Source organism: Phyllostomus hastatus, unplaced genomic scaffold, assembly GCF_019186645.2.
Source record: "Phyllostomus hastatus isolate PE091 unplaced genomic scaffold, TTU_PhHast_1.1 phas_contig_5, whole genome shotgun sequence".
Taxonomy (NCBI): Eukaryota; Metazoa; Chordata; class Mammalia; order Chiroptera; family Phyllostomidae; genus Phyllostomus; species Phyllostomus hastatus.
In genome coordinates this window covers 1,074,873-1,093,868 of record NW_025333897.1, presented here as the reverse complement: position 1 = coordinate 1,093,868, position 18,996 = coordinate 1,074,873, and the positions used below count along the sequence as shown (strand labels likewise).

General features: G+C 52.0%; 1 protein-coding gene across 2 annotated transcripts in view; it reads right to left on the bottom strand.

Moving 5' to 3' along the window:
* Positions 1-15,871, bottom strand: part of AKT2 (AKT serine/threonine kinase 2) — a 48,242-nt gene extending 32,371 nt beyond the window's left edge. Inside the window, exon 1 of one of the 2 annotated variants that reach the window (XM_045846701.1) lies at positions 15,687-15,871. The gene's annotated coding sequence lies outside the window, so the exon portion shown is untranslated. Of the gene's footprint in view, positions 1-382; positions 493-15,686 lie in introns of those variants that run through there. The other variant, XM_045846703.1, reaches the window with a different exon arrangement.
* Between the last annotated feature and the right edge of the window lie 3,125 nt (positions 15,872-18,996).

The window sequence follows — 18,996 nt, the reverse complement described above, 5'->3', positions numbered from 1 at the left end:
ATGTGAAAGGAAAGATACCCAGGGTCTGATACCCAATCTCAGCTCTCCACTCCCTCCCCTCCCAGCCCAGTGACTTCACCTCGAGGAATCTCCGTGATTCAAAGGCACTAAAGCACCCACTTTGTGCAGAGGTTCAGCCTGCAGCCTGGCCCCCCGAAATGCCCAAACCATGGCTGCCATGATCTGAAAGAGAGAAGTGAAAGCAGGCACCAAGCATGGCCAGGGTCACAGAGTCCAGGAGCCTCTGCCAGTCAGGTGGCCTTGAGCAGGGTGGCAGCGTCCCCATGGAGTCTCTCTTAAATGCTCTACACCGCCCCACCGGAGGGGGTGGGGGGACCACGCCTAGGGCAGGGCAGAGGCACAGAGAGGGAGAGACGATTACCTTGGGTCCCCCAGGTAAGCAGTGGTGGAGGTGCTGGCCGCTGCTGTGCACACCAGAGTCACTTTTTACATTCTCATTTCAGTGATTAAGAGGCTAGCAGTAGCTTGGGCAAGGGCAGGGGGAGGAAATGAAAGATCCCCTATGTCCTGGCTGGATCCTGCCCTGTCCTCCCACTGAGGGTGGCGCCTCAGCTGAGGTGTTTGTGACGCAGTCCTGCGGTGATGAAATACCAGGCACCTCAGCCAAGAGGATGGCCTGTTCCCTGGGGAGCTGCCGATAGAGGACGCCTAGGCAAGAGGACGGAGACTTGGCCTCTGGAGGTCAGGTGTCCGTGCACAGGGGCCTGCCCTGGGTGATGCCTGAGGCAGCACACCCCACAGCGGGAGCACTGCATGGCCCCGCTCCCACTCCCCCACTCACTGCTGCTCCCTAGGGTGTCCAGACCTGAATCTGCTGAGGGCCTAGGCTGGAGTTGCAGCTGTCAGCTGGAGGTGAGCCATGTGGGAAGCAAGGTGAAAAGAAGGGCATCTCACAGGAGAGGACAACCAAGGACGACACACAATCTCATTAGTTACAGGGACATGCAAATTAAAGCGACTCACCAGAATGGCTAAAATTCCTTAAACTGACAATGCCAAGTATTGACAAGGATGTAGAGGAATCACAACTAGTAAGAGTATCAAACACCCAATCACTACGGAAGACCGTGCGGCAGTAAGAATTAAAGCTCACTATGTACCTGTGCCCTGACCCAGCAATTCTGCCACCCCAACAGAAATGAGTGTGTGCTCACTGGAGGACATGTATGTACTAGAATGTTCACAGTGGCATACAGTAACCCTCAAACTGGAAACAGACCATGTGTTCACCCACAGAAGAATGGACAAATTAAGTGAAGTAAACTCAGTACAGCATCCTACACAATAAAAAGGACCAAACTGCTGACACATACAACAGGGACGAAGTGCGAGACTGTGACATGGAATGCCAGAAGCCAGACACAAAATAACACACCAAGAGCCCATTCATAGCAAGTTCTGAACAGGCCACATGACATTATTTGTTTGAAGACAACTTTCTCGCTTGTAAACTGGGCAGAAATCAAGGCAACAAACATCCCAAAGTCAGCTGTGGTTCAATCTGGGAATAACTTTGGGGGGCGGGGGGCGGAAACGGATATTTCTGGGAGCAGACAATGTTCTGTGGTGGTTACACCAGGCTTTGCTTTATAGTTACTTGTTATAACATAAATTTAACATATCTTTCTGTATTTTATGACAAAAGAAGTAACTCTGGAAAAAAAACCCAAAAAACAGAGTTTGGAGGTCCAAAGAAGAGCTCAAATTGGGTCTCCTGGTTTCCAGGGATCCCCTGACCTCAAGGCTGGCCTGCCTGGATTTCTCCTCAAAAAGGCTGGACCACCAATGAGTAAGGAGAAGGATCCGGGGTCCAGAGGGTTGAAATCTCAACCCCAAGCTCTGCTGCTCTTTGGCTGTGTGACATCCTCTACGTAGCGCAGTGATCCCATCTGTATAAGGGTCCCACTGGAGGAGGGACTCGCACTCCAGGAGGAGCAGGGCAGCCCGGAAAGGGGGAGGCTGGAGTTTTAGGGGATACACTTAACTGCACAGAAGCAAGCTGAATGGGAATGCAATTCACCACACTCAACGATCAGCTCTGAGCAGGGAGGGAGTCGGTAGTGACTGGACAGGGGTTCCTGAGGGGGCTCTGTCCGTACTGGCAAGTTTTTTTTAAAAAAAGATTTTGTTTATCTATTTTTAGAGAGAGTGGAAGGGAGGGAGAAAGAGAGGGAGAGAAACATCAATGTGTGGTTGCCTTTCACACACCCCCTACTGGGGACCTGGCCAGAAAGCCAGGCATGTGCCCTGACTGGGAATGGAACCGGCAACCCTTTGGTTCATAGGGCAGCACTCAGTCCATTAAGCCACACCAGCCAGGGTGGATTTTATTTTTTTTATCCTCACCTGAGGACTTTTTTTTCCCATTGCTTTTAGAGAGAGGGAAGGAAGAAAGAAACATAGATGTGAAAAACATCAAATAGTTGCTCCCCATATGCACCAAGACTAGGGGTTAAACCTTCAACCTAGATATGTCTTCTGAATGGGAATCGAACCCACAACCCTTTAGTTCCCCTATGATACTTCAACCAAGCCACACCGGCCAGGGCAAGGTTTTATTTTTTAAAATAGTCACTGAGTACATCGGTATCACTGACTTTATTGTTGTTTCAAACACTCTATAATAAATTATTATTGAAGTTTTTAAAGACATTTTTATTTCCATCTGTCTTATTTCTCAATGGTTTTCAAAATGTAGCTCCTTCAGAAGCTACATCTCAGAGCTGGCAGTCAGATCCACAAAAGGCGATTTACAACACGACATAAGGCCAAGCAGAGAGAGGCCCTGGATGAGGGCCTCATCCTAGCTTATTAGTCTTGGGAAGGGTCCTTCCAAACCTGTTTCCTCATCTGCAAAATTAGTTGGGTGGTTCCTGCCACTGAGGGTATTTGTGAGCTCTAGTGCTTCTGTCCTTGCCCCTCTACAGTCTAGGGCCCTGTGACTACCTGAGTCAGAACCCACCCCTCCTCAATTCAAACCCTCTGGAGTCCCATCTAATCCAGAGTAAAAGCCAAAGTCCTTAGAAGGAGCCCAGAACTCTATGCGGTCTACACTGATGTCCCTTTACTTCTCCAAACACATTCCTGCCCCTGTGGCTCCTGCGACACACCAGCACATCCCTACCTCAGGGCCCTTGCACACACTGCTCCTCCGTTAGGAGGCTCTTCTCCAGTTACCCACATGGCCCCACCTGCTATCTTCAGCCTCTGCTCCTGTTGCTTTGAGAAGCCTTCCTAAATTCCCTAGGCAAAAGTGCACCCATCTTTCCTCCCCTTATGCTTTTTCTCCATAAGCGCCTGTCACTCACAGGATTGTATGGATTTACCTGTTCAGCAGTTCACTGTCAGCCTCTCCTCAGCATGTCCTGGTGCACAGTGCTGGGTACACATGGGGCACTTAATACATATTTGTGGAATGAATGTATACCAGAACAGGCTCCAAATAAGTGAAGTTCCTTTCCTTGCCATTTGTCAGGTCCTCTTTCTCTCGCCCCCTCTCCCTGACCTGGTTTCTTTGCCAGACAGGACAGATGGGATTGAGGGAGGCAGGAGCGGAGGCTGAGGCTCTGCATCTCCAAGCACTTGAAAGAGTGGGGTGAGGGCTCCTTCCTGGCACTGAGACCCCCTCTGGGAACCTCTGTCATCTGCCCTCTAATCTGTGCCTCACCTACAGCTCCCAGAGGAGGACTCGCTCAGGAAATAAGTTCAATGATCAGCATCTGCTTGTGGGAATCTGGGAGGAAAGGCACATGGTGGGGGAGGAGAATGATTCCCTCACTCACCACCGCAGCTCTGTGAACTGCTCCCCAGCTTCATGAGAGCATGTTAGCAAAACGGATAATGTGGAAAACACTTGCCCTTGGAGGAACTTCTACAGAAAATGCTTATGGCAGCACAGAGAGGGGTTTCTTGGCCTCAGCACTAGCACTGTTTGGGGCTAGGCCATTCTGGCTGTGGGGCCTGTTCTGTGCACAGCAGGACGCTCAGCAGCACCCCTGGTCTCCACGTGCTGAGGCACATCCTCCCCCAAGGTGGAACCATCGAAAGTGTCTTCAGACACTACTGAATGTCCCCTGGGGCAAACCGCCCCCTTTGAGAACTGCTGTTCTGAGGGTGTGTTCTTGCTGGACTCATGAGACACAGGAAGCAACCTCAAGTCCACAACAGCTTCTGGTATTGAAGTAACTGTTAATATGATGTCAATGCTAAAAAGAGGGAATGTCTACATTGCACTTACAAGCCCAGCACACCTAAGTGCCTTGTACATGCAAATTCAACCCTCACAGGAACACTCTGCAGCACGCGCTTACACGACTGACTCTATTTTAATAAAGACACTGAATCACAGATGTGAAAAGATTTGCCCCCATCACCAAATCAGAAAGCACGGAGTTGAGAGGGGACCCCAGGCAGCCTGGCTTCCCCGCCACAATACACACAGCCTTAGGCAGACTCAGATTCAAGACCCTGCTCCCCGACTTGATAGCCTCCCCAAGCCTGCGTTTCCTCCTCTGTGCAGTGGGGCTGAGAGCAGCCCCTCTACCAAAGGCTCATCCACGGATGGGCTCAGTACAGCACCCAGCCCTCAATGAGGACCCATCTGGCTGACAGAACACAACACAGCCATACTGTGCACGAGAAATACCCGACGGGCCAACGCTGATGGTCGGCATGCAGTGTGCTCCTGAACAACAGGATGTCCTACCGATCCCTTTTCGGAACAAGCGGAGACACACCATGTCGCCTCAACTCTCATATGCTTATTTTTCACACGTTGACATTACTGAGATTGACAGATATCTCACCATCCATGTGTAAAGGGATGCTTTCAGCTAAAGCATCCTTTTCAGAAAAGCAGTTGTACGATCAAGAGTGGACCTTACAGGGAACAGTGTCACAGACTGGGGATGCAAAAAGAGGTCTGCGTCCAGCCGTCACAGACAGAGAAGGAACTGTGTCACAGCCGACAGAGGCAGAGTAAGGGTGCAGGAGTCGAGGTGGCCACAGGAACCAGATCTGTTCCAACCTCAGTTGTGAGGTCGGGCTGTGTGACTTTGGGCAAATTGCTTCCCATTTCTTCGCCTAAGTTTCCTCATCCGCATGTTGGAAACGATAACAATACACACCACGGAGGCTGCGTAGTTAATCCCCACCGCGGAGTGAGTTAATCCTCATTAAGTCCTTCAGACAGAGCCTGACACAGCAAGGGCTGAACACCTGTCAGGAGCCACTGTCTCCTCCAGTTGGTGGAGACATGGGGGCCCTCACTTCCCACATACACACTTCTGTAATGTGTGAATTTTTTTACCTATTCCAGTTCCTTGGTAAGAAGTGGCATTAAATATATTTTTTCCCTGTTAAACACCACACACTCCCCCCAGCTGCCCCATCTGTCTACTTGGAGCAGGTAGGACAGGAGGCAGGCTCAAGACGTGGGCGGGCTGCAAAAGATACTGGGACAAGAATAAGCATCGGAGCAGATTTCTTCTCCCTGCCACCCCAGGCCTTACAGCACCCACAGAAATCATGTCAAATATTTGAGTCTGCTGGGCCATGGGCTCCAAACACGCTGAGATCACCGTGATGTGGCCAGAGGGACCCTCCAAACACAGCTCTGACCCTGTCCCTCCCCTGCACAGGGGTCACATCCGAGGCCCTTATGGAGGCTACCAGGACCCACCTGAGATAGCCCCTGCCTGTTCGCCAGACTCACAGGTCAGTATGCTGCCCCACACATACTTTCCCCTTCTCTTAGTCCCGTGAACATTTCTTGCTCTCTCCCCATCACCCCAGGGCCTTTGCATGTGCTAGTCCCCCAACTGGCACACTGCTCACAAACCTTTACCTGCTAAATCCCTGTTTCCTCAGGGGAGCATCTCAATAGCCCCTGCCCTACGATTCACAGGCACTCAGACCTCAGCCTTCCCGTCCCCTCGCAGCTCTTACCTCTACTGTCTCAGTCATGTGTACAATTACCTGGGTAAGGGTACACCACCCCCCAGTGGACCAAGAACTCCACAAAGCAAGGATGGGGTCTGTCCTTGTCCCCTTGTGTCCCCAGCCCCACAGCTTTGAGCTCAGAGTTCCGCCAAGTGAAAGTGGAACAAAAAATTCTGCATTCATTCATCCATTCCACAAAAATGGCACCTACACTGTGTCCATACTGCTCTGGTCACCAGGGAGGCAGCAGTGACCAAAATAGAGCTCTCAGCCCTGGGGAGTTTACAGGTCTGGGGATGGGGGAAGGGAATGGAGAGTGGACAGGCACTAAAATAAGTCAGTGAAATAAACAGGCAAGTTATACTGACTATCAGAAGCTGGCAAATGCTGTGGACAGAAGCAGCATATGGAGGACTAGGTGCTGGGGAGGGGGCAAGGGTTTCCAATGTTGTTGTACAGGGTTATTGGAGGAGAGTTAGTGAGGTGGTAAAATATGAGCAGAAACCTGAAAGAGACTAGAAAGCCACATGGAGACCTGGCGAAGGGTGCACCAGGCCCAGGAAGAGTAGCACCAAGGTGTGGCCTGCGTGAGACACTGTCAGGAGGTGGTGGAGGAGAGCAAGGCACCTGTGGCTGCAGAGGAAGCTGGGGGCCTGGCCTGGGCAGGGACTTCCAGCCACTGTAAGGGCTGTGGCTGTTCCCCATCGAGAGATGGGGAACTGCTGGCTTGAGGAGGAGGAGCACATGGAATCCCCCGGCCCCAGTGAGGAAGGGGCTGTGTCACATCCTTATTCTCAGGAACTGTCCCCAGAAAAAGCACTGGCCTGACACTCCTAACACCTGGCTCACTTGGGGATCATGAGGACCTACATTCTAGGGGAGGGGAAACTGAGGCCTGGAAGGATTCAGTGAGTACCCAAGGCCAGGCGGCTAGAACACAGCCTAGAAAACTGGATCACGCTGTCCTAGCCAAGGCTCTTCTACCTCCCTCTGCGCTCACTCCCAAGAGGCCAAGCCCTCCCACCCCCGACTCAGCCTGCCCTTACAGTACCTGACACCCTGCACACTGAGGCTGTCCCCGACGAACTAACACACACACACACACACACACACACACACACACACACACACACAGGGCCCACCCAGCCTGGCTGAGGGGTTCCTCCCTCAAAGCCATTGCTCCACATCATCACTTGCTGGTGCCCAGCCAGGAGATCTGAGGCAGGGTCTGGTGGCCCCAGTCCCACCTCATCGCTAAGACACCTGGGAGCAAACAGGCAGGGTCCTGCCCATGGCCAGCATTTCCTGAGTGCTCACAATATGCCTGGCCTGGATTAATATCGACCTTCACAGCAACTCTGAGAGGTAGATGCTGCTAACATCCCCATTCTCCAAAAGGGAAAACTGAGACCCAGAGAGAACAAATCACATGCCTAAGATCATGGGTGAATGAGTGCAAGAGGTGGCTTTCTTAGCCAACAGAACTTTCTATAATGCTGAAGATGTGGGTACGATGGCTAGTGCAGCTAAAGAACTGAATTTTTACTTTCATTTAATTTTAATTATTTAAAATTTAAAAGGCGCACATGGCTAGTGGACAGCTGATTGGCGGTGCAGCTCTACAGAACCTCTGCTAATAAAGCAGCAGGAGCCTGAAGGCAGGAGGGTGGGCAGCAAGGCCAGCACTGTGACGCTCACAGGCCCGAGGGGCCAAGGAGAAGCTCCCACCCAACGCGTCGCCCTTGAGCCCTGACCCACTCAGCCCAGAGAGCTGGAACAGGGCTCGGATGCCCAAACCCGCACCTGGAGCCCTGGCCGATTCTAGTCTGCATGAATCTCTTCTCTGAACAGTAGCACCCACATCTATGAAACGGGATCTTAACAGCGACCTAACTGAGCATATGCTTCTGTTATTTCTTAACAACCCAGAGTCACCATGGGGGCCCAACCAGAGACGTGCTCCACATGCAGCCAGGGAGAAGGCCAGCATTCTGGGAGACGGGTAGCAATCACACAAAGGCGGACTCCGAAGGCAAGGACCTGCCTGAGCTTCAGTCAGAGCTGTGGAAGTGGCAGCTATGTGAACAGTGTCACTAGCTGGCTGAAAGAAATCATCCAGATGATTCATGACATGCCTATATTAACTTTTGGAAAATATCACCTAAATGAAAGCATAGCTAAATAAAGTAGACAACTTGCAGACACTACCCCAAATCACGTGCTCAGCACCTGCCACTGCCACCCCCCAGGTCTCTGGACACTATTTTGAGAAATGTGGCCCTAAGGGACCCCAGACCTGCCTGTTGGACCCATGCCCTGCCACCCTCCTCTCTGCCCCGCTCCAGCCTGGCTCGCAGTGCTTCCACAGTACGAAGGTGCCTCAGGGCCTCTCCTGTGCTGCCCGCTGGCCACCTGCCTGACCCATTCATTCCTTTGGGCTTTCACCTTCAAGCCCTGATGCCTCACCTCAGGGCTTTCTCCCAGCCCCGCTCCAGCCAAGACCAGCTAGATCTCTGTTCCTTTCCTTGGCCACATGGAGCCCTCACAGGGCAAATGCCACTTCTCTACCTCCTCCACAGACTGCATGCCACTCGCTCCCTGGCGTCCAAAACTATACATGACAAGTAACAGGTACTCAATAAATTATTTGGTGAGAGGATGGAATATACAAATGACCAAAAACAGCCAAGGGCTGACACCAGAGACCATTCAGGAATCAGACCCCAAGCCAGGGTATAGGGAGTGTCTTCCGCTCCCCCGCCACCCCAGCTCTGAGAAAGGAAGGGGCCAAAGCCAAGGCTCCACGGGCATCATGGGCTGGAGAGAGGCAGCCCCATCCCATCCAAGCAAGCATCAAATGGAGCTAATTCAGTCATTTCTAGGACAACTGAGGCCTCCTTGGTGCCAGTTCTAAGAGAAGAGAAAGCAAAAACATCATTAAAACACCAGTAATGACCTCAAGAAACAGTGGCCATGACACCGGTCAGAAGCCGAAGAGCCAGTCTCACAAAGGCAGACTCGACACCAGATAGGGCCGGGTTCCAATTTCACGTCCCTCACCTATCAACACTTTTGACGAATCCAATCACTTCCCTGAGCCTTTGTGTCCTCACCAGTGTAATGGGAACAGCTGTGCCGAGCTCCCCGCCTGCAGTGAGGACTGGTGAGAGAGAGCACCACAGAAAACCCCAGAGGGGTCACTCTGCTGGCTCTCTGTAACAACGCAGCCATCCTACCTAGCTTTCTGTGCCTGGGTTCCGTCTACAAAATGGAGGTGACTGCTACACACCTAACACGCCACCGTGAGTCTGAGCAACCGGGAACCAAGTGCTCGGAGCCACGTCTGGCCGAGCAGGAGCTTAGTGACGAGTGTGATTAATTTTTCTGTCCGGAGCCCTCCCCAGCAGGAAACCTCAGCTAGCTGGCCTGCCATTCCCTCCCAAGGCTTTAAACACAAACCTACTCTGCCAACCAGCAAGCCCAGGCTGGCCACGTCCAGAGCCCCTTCTACGCTCTCAGGTGCCCAGCCTGACAGTCTCCACAGCAGAAGCGGCAGCTTGGACCCATCAAGCACCTTCCCAGGCAGCCCAGGACAAGCACTTTTTAACATGTTAGCTCCCTGATTCCTCCCTACAGCCTCAGCAGGGATGGTCCCATTTCGGTTGTGCAAAAATACATCTCAGAGAGATGAAATAAGGCCCCCAGGGTTCCCCAGCAACCAAGGGGAGAGCCAGGAGCAGGGTTTACAACCAGGCTGGCTGCCCCCAGCTCGGGCCACTTTGAAATAACCCACCAGATGAAGACGACCTGAAACCAAGCTGGCAGGGGTTGGGGAGGGGGGCAAGGGATTAGCAGCCACCCCAGTCCGTGGGGAAGGGCCCAGAATGTGGCAAACCAAGACAAGCTTGGATTTCTGATCTCACCCTTCGAAACATCTGTGGACGAGCTTCCTAGGCAGGACAGCTGGGCTCAAGGAAATTCCTGCAGAGACTTCTGACATGTAGTATCCCCTCAGCCAGGCCCTCCTTGCTGTCCCCTGCTCCACAAACCCAGCACAGCGGGTCTTGCTGTGGGTGCGGAGTTGGCAGTGGGTCCTGCCCCCAAGGGGGCCAGGCTGAGATCCCATCCTGCCGCCCCTCCCACGCCCACTCCCTCGCTCCCTCCCTTCTGGTCCTGCTCCCAGGGCTGTCTCCCCGAGCTGGGCCTCTCACTGCTTGGCTGGTTGTCCAGAAGAGCCTGCCACGGAACCACCCCAGCATGCAGCCTCAAGGCCTGGTGGTTGAGAGCCTTCCACTTGGGAAGTCAAAGAGAGGCCCAGGGAGGGGTGTCCCTGGGTCCCCCAGAGGCTTGGAGATCAAGTGCAAAGGACACTCTTTTCCATCCTCCTAATCCAAGGGAATTCTGAAGACCCCAAGACTGTGCTCTGAGGGGCTCCACTCCTTCCAGGAAGGCATTCCAGAATGAGCCTGGGAAAATCAACAGCCAGGTTCGTGCTCACCGTTCTAAAGCTTAGCTAAGTTTGAGGCTCAGTTGTGGAACTAGAAGCCCAAGGTTACTGAGTGCCTTCCTGGGCTAAGGGACTCTGGAGCCATGCTGCCCAAACTGAGAGCTTGCCTCCAACACTGCCGGGCTGGGGGACCCAGCACAGGTTACCAAGACTCTCCAGGCCTCAGTTCTCACCTCTGTGAGGCAAGACTCATAGCAGATTCCACTTCAGTCTGAGGGGGTCTTCATTCAAGTTCTCCCATGGCTGCTTCACCACACACCAGTCCCAACCTATGTGTCACCTCCTCCAAGAAGCCCCCCATCAGCCCAGCTAAAACATACTAATACCAAAGAAAAATAACAAAAATGAAAAAATAAATAAAACACACTAACATCTCATACTCTCTTTCCCCTGACCCCCGTTCTCGTTGCTTTCATAACATTGACAGTGACTTGATGTCCTTGTTTGCTGGGCTCCTGTCTCCAGTAGAAGGTAGGCCCACAGGGCCTGGTCTTCCAAGTTCTAGAGCAGTGCCAGGGATGGTGCCACCCCTCGGGCACAAGTGGAATGGAAGGCAGAATCAGCAAGTGTGGCTTTTATCAGGTATTCCTGTTGTTCGGCACCGTTACTTGATATTAGCCCAACTATTTGGGTTGGGGAGGGGTGGGCAGCAAAGCAGCCATTGAGCTCCCCACCCCATCCGTCCCTAAAGGGAACAGCCACGGGCCCTGGGGAACACGGTGTGAAAACCACAGATGAGGGAGGCAACTATTGGGCCTGCAGCATTTCTAAGGCAGTGATTCTACTCAAGGGGGAAGTGGGAGGCATGTGAAACTCCCTGACTGGCTCTAAACCTACCCCCACCCCAAGCAGAAGCCTGAGAACCTCTCTTATGGCAAAAGGCATCTGCCGAAAGTCTAAATCTGACCAAGTTGCTCCTCAGAGGGGGCTGCAAGGCTCTGAGCAACCCAACCCCTCCTACGTTCTTCACTCACCCTGGCCCTGCACCTCACCAAACTCAGCCTCACTAGGACTTCTGTACTGTGGTTCTCCTCCACACCCCAAGGCTATTCCCTCTCATGTCTCCTTGTCCATCTCAGAGGCCTTCCTGACAGCTCACCTAAAGAAGCACCAGTCACATCCGATTTTAATTCACTGCCTAGTCCCTCCCTTTAACCTGCCCCTTATTTACTCACCAGGTTTCAGGTTTGTCTCTCTTGGCTCCAAAGGGGTAGGGCCTTTGTCAAGTGCACCCCTGTATCCCAAAGAACTAGAGCAACGCCAGCCATGCAGCAGGTGCTCAATAAGTGGCGAATGAATGAAAACTTTGCTTTAGCTCTACAGTGCCTTCAGGATCAAATCCACACTTCTCCACCAGGCCCACTGGGCTCTACAAAGCCTGGCCCAAATCCAAGCACACTTCTCCAACTCTCCCTGCCTAGCCTTCCACCTTGCAGCCTTCAAAAGGGCCATTCCCACCACTGCTGGGGGCTGTGGTGGAGATTCAATAAAAACACATACAAGGAAGAAGACAGTTTAGCAGAGACTGACATCTACAAAGGAACTGGAATTCAGACCTCAAAAGGGCTCTAGGCAGCAACTGTGTGGAAGAAAGATGGGACCTGGGCACTGCATTTTCCAGCTTTTATTTGATTATATGTCCCTCCCAGTCCCAACCCTCATCTAGAAACCAGAGATGCTAATTTTGGCCATGTCCTCCTCCTGGTGTTATCTGACAAGGCTCTGTAACTTGAAAAGCACCTTCAAAATCCTAGCAGAAATAAGAATTACAATTGCTAAGCTATCCCAGGGCTCACCATGTGTCAGGCACTCTTGTTAAATACTGTGAGAACAGGATGTTTACTGTAGGCTTACTGTTAGAACTTCCCAGTTATAAATGCTTTCCACAAACTAACCCATGTAACCTTCACAACCTATCAGGGGAGAATCAGCAGCAGCCCAAGACACGGATGATGAGAAGGGCTCAGAAGGGTTAAGAACCTGCTGAAAGTCACACAGACCAGTGAGTGAAAGGGCTGGATTTGAACCCAGTGCTCTGAATCACACAGTGAAGCTCTTTATACAGGTCAGAGACCAGGACACCAGATTCCTGAATCCTGGTGGGGCAAAGCTGGGAGGCTGGATAGCGGGATGCCAGAGAAGGCTGAGGGTGGGGTGCTGATGCCCTCAGTACTGCTGACTGAGCCTTTACACAGTGCCAGGTGCTCTTTGAGGAGCTTCTCATGAATTAGCTCATTTAACCCTTGCAACAGCCTGAGATGGGTGCCATTCTGAGCCCACTGCACAGAAATGAACCCTGTGGCCCACGGTCACACAGCAAGAATGTGAAAGCGCCAGAACATGCACACCTGCCCACTACGCCATCCTTGCGTAGAGACCTCTAACAGGGGTGCCCTGATAGCATGTCACCCCTGAATATTGCTTTTACTGTCTTCTCCCACCCCCCAGCATACACTATGCCCTGGATTAAAAGATGCTCTGGCTCAACTCTGAAGACAGACCTAGTCCCACCAGCGAGTCAGGACTGCTGGACCAGCTGCCAGCAGAGGTGCTCACAGCTGCCCCAGGTTCTGTGGACAATGGGAAAGAAATGACCATGGGTACAGCTGGCAGGGTCCAAGGCAGGGGCTTTGAAGTGACAGAGATCCACTCCAGCTTAGCAACCAGTGAACTAGGAGTACCTGACACCAGGGATAAGCAGATGCACCTTCAAATTCCAGCTTGGCCCCCTAGGTCTGACAGACCTAGGCAGGGCAAGACCGCCTCTGAACCTCAATTTCTGACTCTGCAAAATGATAGAAACACCATATCTACCTCTGGGTGCAAATAAACCACTGTTCCAGTTACTTGTTGACAAGAGGTTCACTCGGAGGCCAAATGGGGCCAGTGGTTCACATCCCAGCTCTACCACTTCTGGCTGTGAGACCTGGGGCAAATCATTTCACTTCACAGCAAGTGTCTCAGTTCCCCAGTTTCCTCATCTGTAAAATGGGTATCACACTTCTCCTTACCTCCTAGGGGTCTATAAAATGGGCACAACCAATACCCAAACCATAGGGATATTTTGAGATTTAAATGAGATCATGTGTGTAAAAGGCTTGTCACATCCCTGACATATGGTGAATGTTTAATAAACACTGGCTATTCACTAGCTGTGGAATGACTTGCCTCTTTGTGCCTCAGTTTCCCCTTTTAAAACAGCATAGCAACAGTACCTACAGTTCTAAGATGTGAGTATCCAGCAAGTTGGTCCATGGGAGGCATTCTGAACAGTGTGAGGCACACAGAATGCATTCAATAAATGTCAACCATCAACCTTGTGGTTATTCTTTTAATTGCTGCTTTTAACCCCATCTGGCAAGCCCTCAAAAGCTCGGAGGAGGAAACCAGAGGAACAAACCCCTAGCAGAGAAAAGTTCTACAGAGGCACCATAGCCTTGAAGAGACTCAGGGACCATTTTAAGCACCATAACCCATGGAAGCCAGTCAGCTTGGAGGCTGATGTTATGGACCAGACGTGACCACCCTCCCCTTTTGACCACATCATCAGCCCATGTTAGACTTCACCCTGCCCTTTAGGAACTCCAGACACGGGGGCAAAGGTTACCAGGCAAGCCAAGGTCACAAGCTGGCCTAGAGAGCAGGGCCAGTGGCCTCCTATCTGGAGCGGGCTGCTCGAAGCACCCACCCAGCAGACAGAGTGAGAAACAGATCTGTGAAGAATTTGGCTGTCCCAGGACCTTCAGAAGGGCAGTCTCCCTCCCTGGATCACGCTGGGCTAGGTCCCCTTGGCCTATGCAAAGAGGAACAGGTGGGAAAACAGTGCTTAGCCTCACTGCCACCCACTGCCACCTAATGGTGAAGCCAACTGTTATTCCCTGGTGGGGAATGCAAACATGACGGGCGCCTGGACTGCTCACCAGGGAGACACAGTGAGCCTCAAGGAGGACGGAGGGGCCTGCAGAGCATGGTGCCTGGCTCCTTCACACCTACCCTCAACCAAGGTCAGGCCCTGACTGGACTCCCCATGCTTGTCTGAGACGAGAAAAAGGAGCCAGTTGAATGGCAGTCCATGGAGGACCTAATTATTCCAGTACAGGACCCGTGCTGAGCCCAATCCACCTCCAAATCAGAGGAAGGGGGACCCTCAAATCCTAAGGATCAAGGTGTCCCGAGCCACTTTGCCCTGAGAGAGGCGTCCCACCCAACACTCCGTCCTCCAAAGTCTTAAGCAGGTCCGTGAGCACAGCTCCCTAAATCTAAGCTTACTACCTCTTCCCCCTAAATGGAGTCAAAAGCTCAGAAAACTTCAAACAGCGGCTTTTAAGACATTTCCCCACACCCTATGGAAAGAACCTGCCACAGAGGTGTCTGTCCCACACACCTTAAAACAGAGTGTAATAATAGGAAATTGTGCGGTAGACAGGAGTCCAGGGTCCATAGAGTCCCCTCCCCCAAAGTTATTAAGTTCAATAAAGGACGATCCTCCCTCTAACTCAGTGTAAACCCCAAGCTCCACCCACCAAACACAGGAGACAGAAACCCCTCCTGATCACTAGCATTAGAGCCCTCCCAAAACACTCCCGTGAACGACGTCTTCTGCCTGCCTCGTCCCTCAAAGATTATAAACATCACAGCCCTACTACTTTGATGTAGCGCTCTCAACGTCTGGGGATGGCTCCCCCCCCCCCAACGCCTCAGTGGTATAACCCAGACGGCGCTACCCGGACCACACTTGGTGTACAGATCCCTCCCCCAAAACCTCCACATCTCTCAAAGCGGTATAGGAACTGCTCCCACACCCCCGGAATAGGTACAGCCTCCTACATTTGGTAAGGCGCGCCCCCTCAGTGACTTAGCGCTCGCCCACCAGGCACGCTCTCACTTCACAGCTCACGAGTTCAGCCCCAAGCCCGCACATGCTAGGGTCCGTGCCCCCAGCTCTTCAGTGGTTCGAGCCTCGCATTTTGGTAGCCCCCCCCCGCCGCCCCGGACTGCTTCAGTGGTGCGACCCGCCGCCCCCGCCCCCGGCCCCTCAGGGCTAGAACCCCCGCCCCCGCGCAATCACCCCTACTCCTTCCCGGAAGGGGGGGCTCGAGGGCCGCGGTCCCCGCCCGGCAGGCACTGGTGGTACGACCCAGCGCGGCACCGCGGGGGGTCCCGACGCGACAACCGCGGGGGCGGGAGGGCGTTCGGGGACACGCACTGGCGCGCTCACCTGTCACCGGCAGCCGCCCAGCCTCTCCGGCGGGGCTCTGCTCCCGCCCATCACCACGCTGCGCTTGATCCTACTCCTGTGTTTCCTGGCGGCAGTGGCGGCGGCGGCGGCGGCAGCGGCAACGCCTTCTCCGAGCCAGGCCCAACGGCTCGCGCGGCGCGGCCCCCCCGCCCCCTCCCCCGGCCCCCGCTTACCGCCCCGTCCCACCCACTGGGCGGAAATACCGCCTTCTCCCGCAACAACAGGAACTGACGTAAAGCGGGAGCTAGACTCGGAGAGCAATAGAGCGCAAGCGCAACGAAAGGAGGCGGTGGACTTAAAGCAGAACGCCTCCGTACAATAGGCAAGTTTGGGCCGGCGTGGGTTAGTGTTGGGCCTCGCGCAGGCGCCGAAAGAAAAGAGCTGATAGGAGTGAGCAGGCGCAGTAGAACTCTGACCGACGCCCGCTTTCGCTAGAGGCTGGCAGGGGTGATGTTTCCCGACAGCCCCTGTTCCTTATTTGCATACGCTTTGATCTTGTTTTTACGCTCTCGCTTTTCCTCCCGGTTCCGAGGCTCTTAAAGGGCCCTGGACCTGGAGTTAGGAGAGGTTTCCTTTTCAGTATATCCCTCACAGTTGAGCTCAGTCTTTGAAACCCAGCTTTGCATTTTCCTGCTAGTGATGGGTAGAAGGCTCCACTGTTTTTTTTGGTGTGCTTCAGTATCCACATCTGCCAAATGGAAATGATCATACCTGCGTAGATGGGCTATTAGACTATTTTATGTAAACAGAACAATTTATATCAATTAGACATTTATGACTCAAAAATATTCTTATCTGCTCATCATATTTGCAATTAAATATGGGATGTAACTTTTTTTATGGGCTAACTTGGGCCGACAAAGGCCTTAAAATCACCCCTCAAGAAAAGAGTTTTGTATAGATTCTGGCCCATTTATGCTAGTGTACTAGACAGCTGAGACATCTGGTTCCCAATCCCTTCTCTCGCACTGGTTGGGTGGAGCATGTTAGCTTATGAGTTTGGGTTTCAGTGTGCCGCACAGCTTGGCAAGTATGCATTGGTTATCCTGAGTTCACCTAAGTCTACGAGAGTGTTTGGGGCAAGTCCTGCTCAGGGATGGGCCTTAGGTAAGCCTAACGCTGGAGCCATCCCTTAGCTATGGGTTTCCAGCTTGGAACTCTCTGCTGTGTATTCCTAATTCATGGTCTCGCCCCTTCACAGTGTTGATAACTCTGAACAATGTCTCCATCAATACAGCCCTGACCACTTACTTGAGAGTCTTTGACAGATCTCTCTCCACAGCACAGAGAGCCACAAGAGGGAAAAGACCAAGGCAGTCGTAGTCATCACTGTGTACTTAGCAAAGGGCTTGGCACCGAGTGGGGTCTTGGGGAATTTTTATTTCAAGAATTAGCCCTTCTGCTCCAATCTAGACTCTGTGACCTACCCTCTTCTTCCTCTGCATGCTGAGCAGCTCACAGCCTATTCCCCTACTTCGAAGTCTCCCTGGACAACTCAGATCCCTACCCCTCCTAGGGCACAGGTGGTTTATCTCACTGAACCCTTCAGTGTGCTTGTGTATAAACTCCTTGGGGTCCTAGTAGTTCAAGATAGTCGCTTCCAAACTATTTGAAGGCCTGGGACACATATGTGTACACTTATAATGAAACAGAAGTCACTAAATACTGCTTACCTTTATGTGTGATGCACTCTAATACTTAATTTTGTTTTCGGTGCCATAGGAGACCCTGTGGAACTGATTTTCTGAACCACAAATGGGTCATGCCTTGCTGTTTGAACAACACTCCTGTGGGGGTGAACAGCCTTCACTGACTTTGGAGATGGACAGGCCGCAGTTCTGATCATGCCTTTCCTATGTTCTTGTCAAAATAACTTCTCCGTGCCTACCTTTCCTTGTTGCAAAATTTCAATAAAATTTGTTTAGCAATTGTTATGGGCCAGGTTCTATTCTTAACACAGTCCTGTCAGTGCCGTCCTGTAGCTGTCAACATAATCTTGGAGGTTAGTGCAGCAGCACCGGTCCCAGGGCAAGTTAGGAGTGGAGGCAGGATTTGAACCTTGGCAGTCTGATACAAGAACCTGTGCTTTGCACCTAGATCAATATTATGCAGAACAATGGGAAGCACTGGCCCTACCTTTGTCCCCTGTGTTCCTTTGGTAAAACACTTACCTATTGTTCTAGGCCTCAGCCTCTCAATTTCCACATCAAGGGTGATTGAGGAGAAAACTCCCTAAAACACCAAATTGTTCTCTACCCTCTAACCTATTCTGTTTAGTCCCCTCCTGTAACGATAAATATGGGCTGTCCATGAGTTTTTCTAGGGAGGAGGGCTGGTAACTTCTCATCTGAAGTCTGTTCAAAGGTCTCTTGATTGAGAAAAAAATGACTTAAGGATCCTGCCCTGAGGGATGGAAAGGACATCTTCTCAAAGCCCCTTTATGTCCCCAGGGAGCGGGCATCAGCCCACTGAGTCCATTTCAACCCTCCTCAGGGAGACGGGGCTCTGGGTGGTGATTGGACAAGCCCCGCACAGACCAGCTCTTAAGACCCCCAAGTGGGGAGGCTTCCACTCCTCTCCAGGAGGGCTGGGGGTCTGTCCCTGGCAGTGGTGAAGGTGGCGATGAGGGGTGGATCCTCTCTCCCACAGGGGCGACCAGGAGGTGAAAGCAGAAGGCATGAGAATTCCCCCTTTCTTCATCCTACACAGAGCTGTTTCGGGGGAGAAAGTCCATCACACTGATCAGATTCTCACAGAAGTCTGGCATCGTTAAGAAAGAGTTTTATTTAAAAGCATTTCCCATGTTATACAGAAATGTTGAAATATCTTTGACTCCCCAGCCAGAAGTGACAAAGCCCCACCCTAGAGGCTACTGTGTCAGGAAGATCCTTTCAGAGTCATTTTAAGTGTTTGGCAAAAGTACAGATAAGCCTCAGGGATTCTATAAATGTTGGTTCTAATTTTCTTTTTATGAACTATGTTTCTCTTTCAAAAATTATAGTAGAAGACACCATACACATTCAATTTTTTAACACATAGGAGATTCTGAAAATGTGCCAGTGGTTGTGCTAAGCTAATGCACTTTGGGGCAGACCTTAGAATGAGACGTTTTCTATGCTCATTAAGATGGAACACCTGACGGCTGCCAGATGGGAGGGGTGTGGGGGAAGATGTGAAGAGTGGAGGGGATTAAGAAGTACTGTACACATAGGAAGTTACAGAGTAACCATGGGGATGTGAAGTACATTACAGTACGGGAAATGGAGCAGCCAAAGAACTTATACAAGAC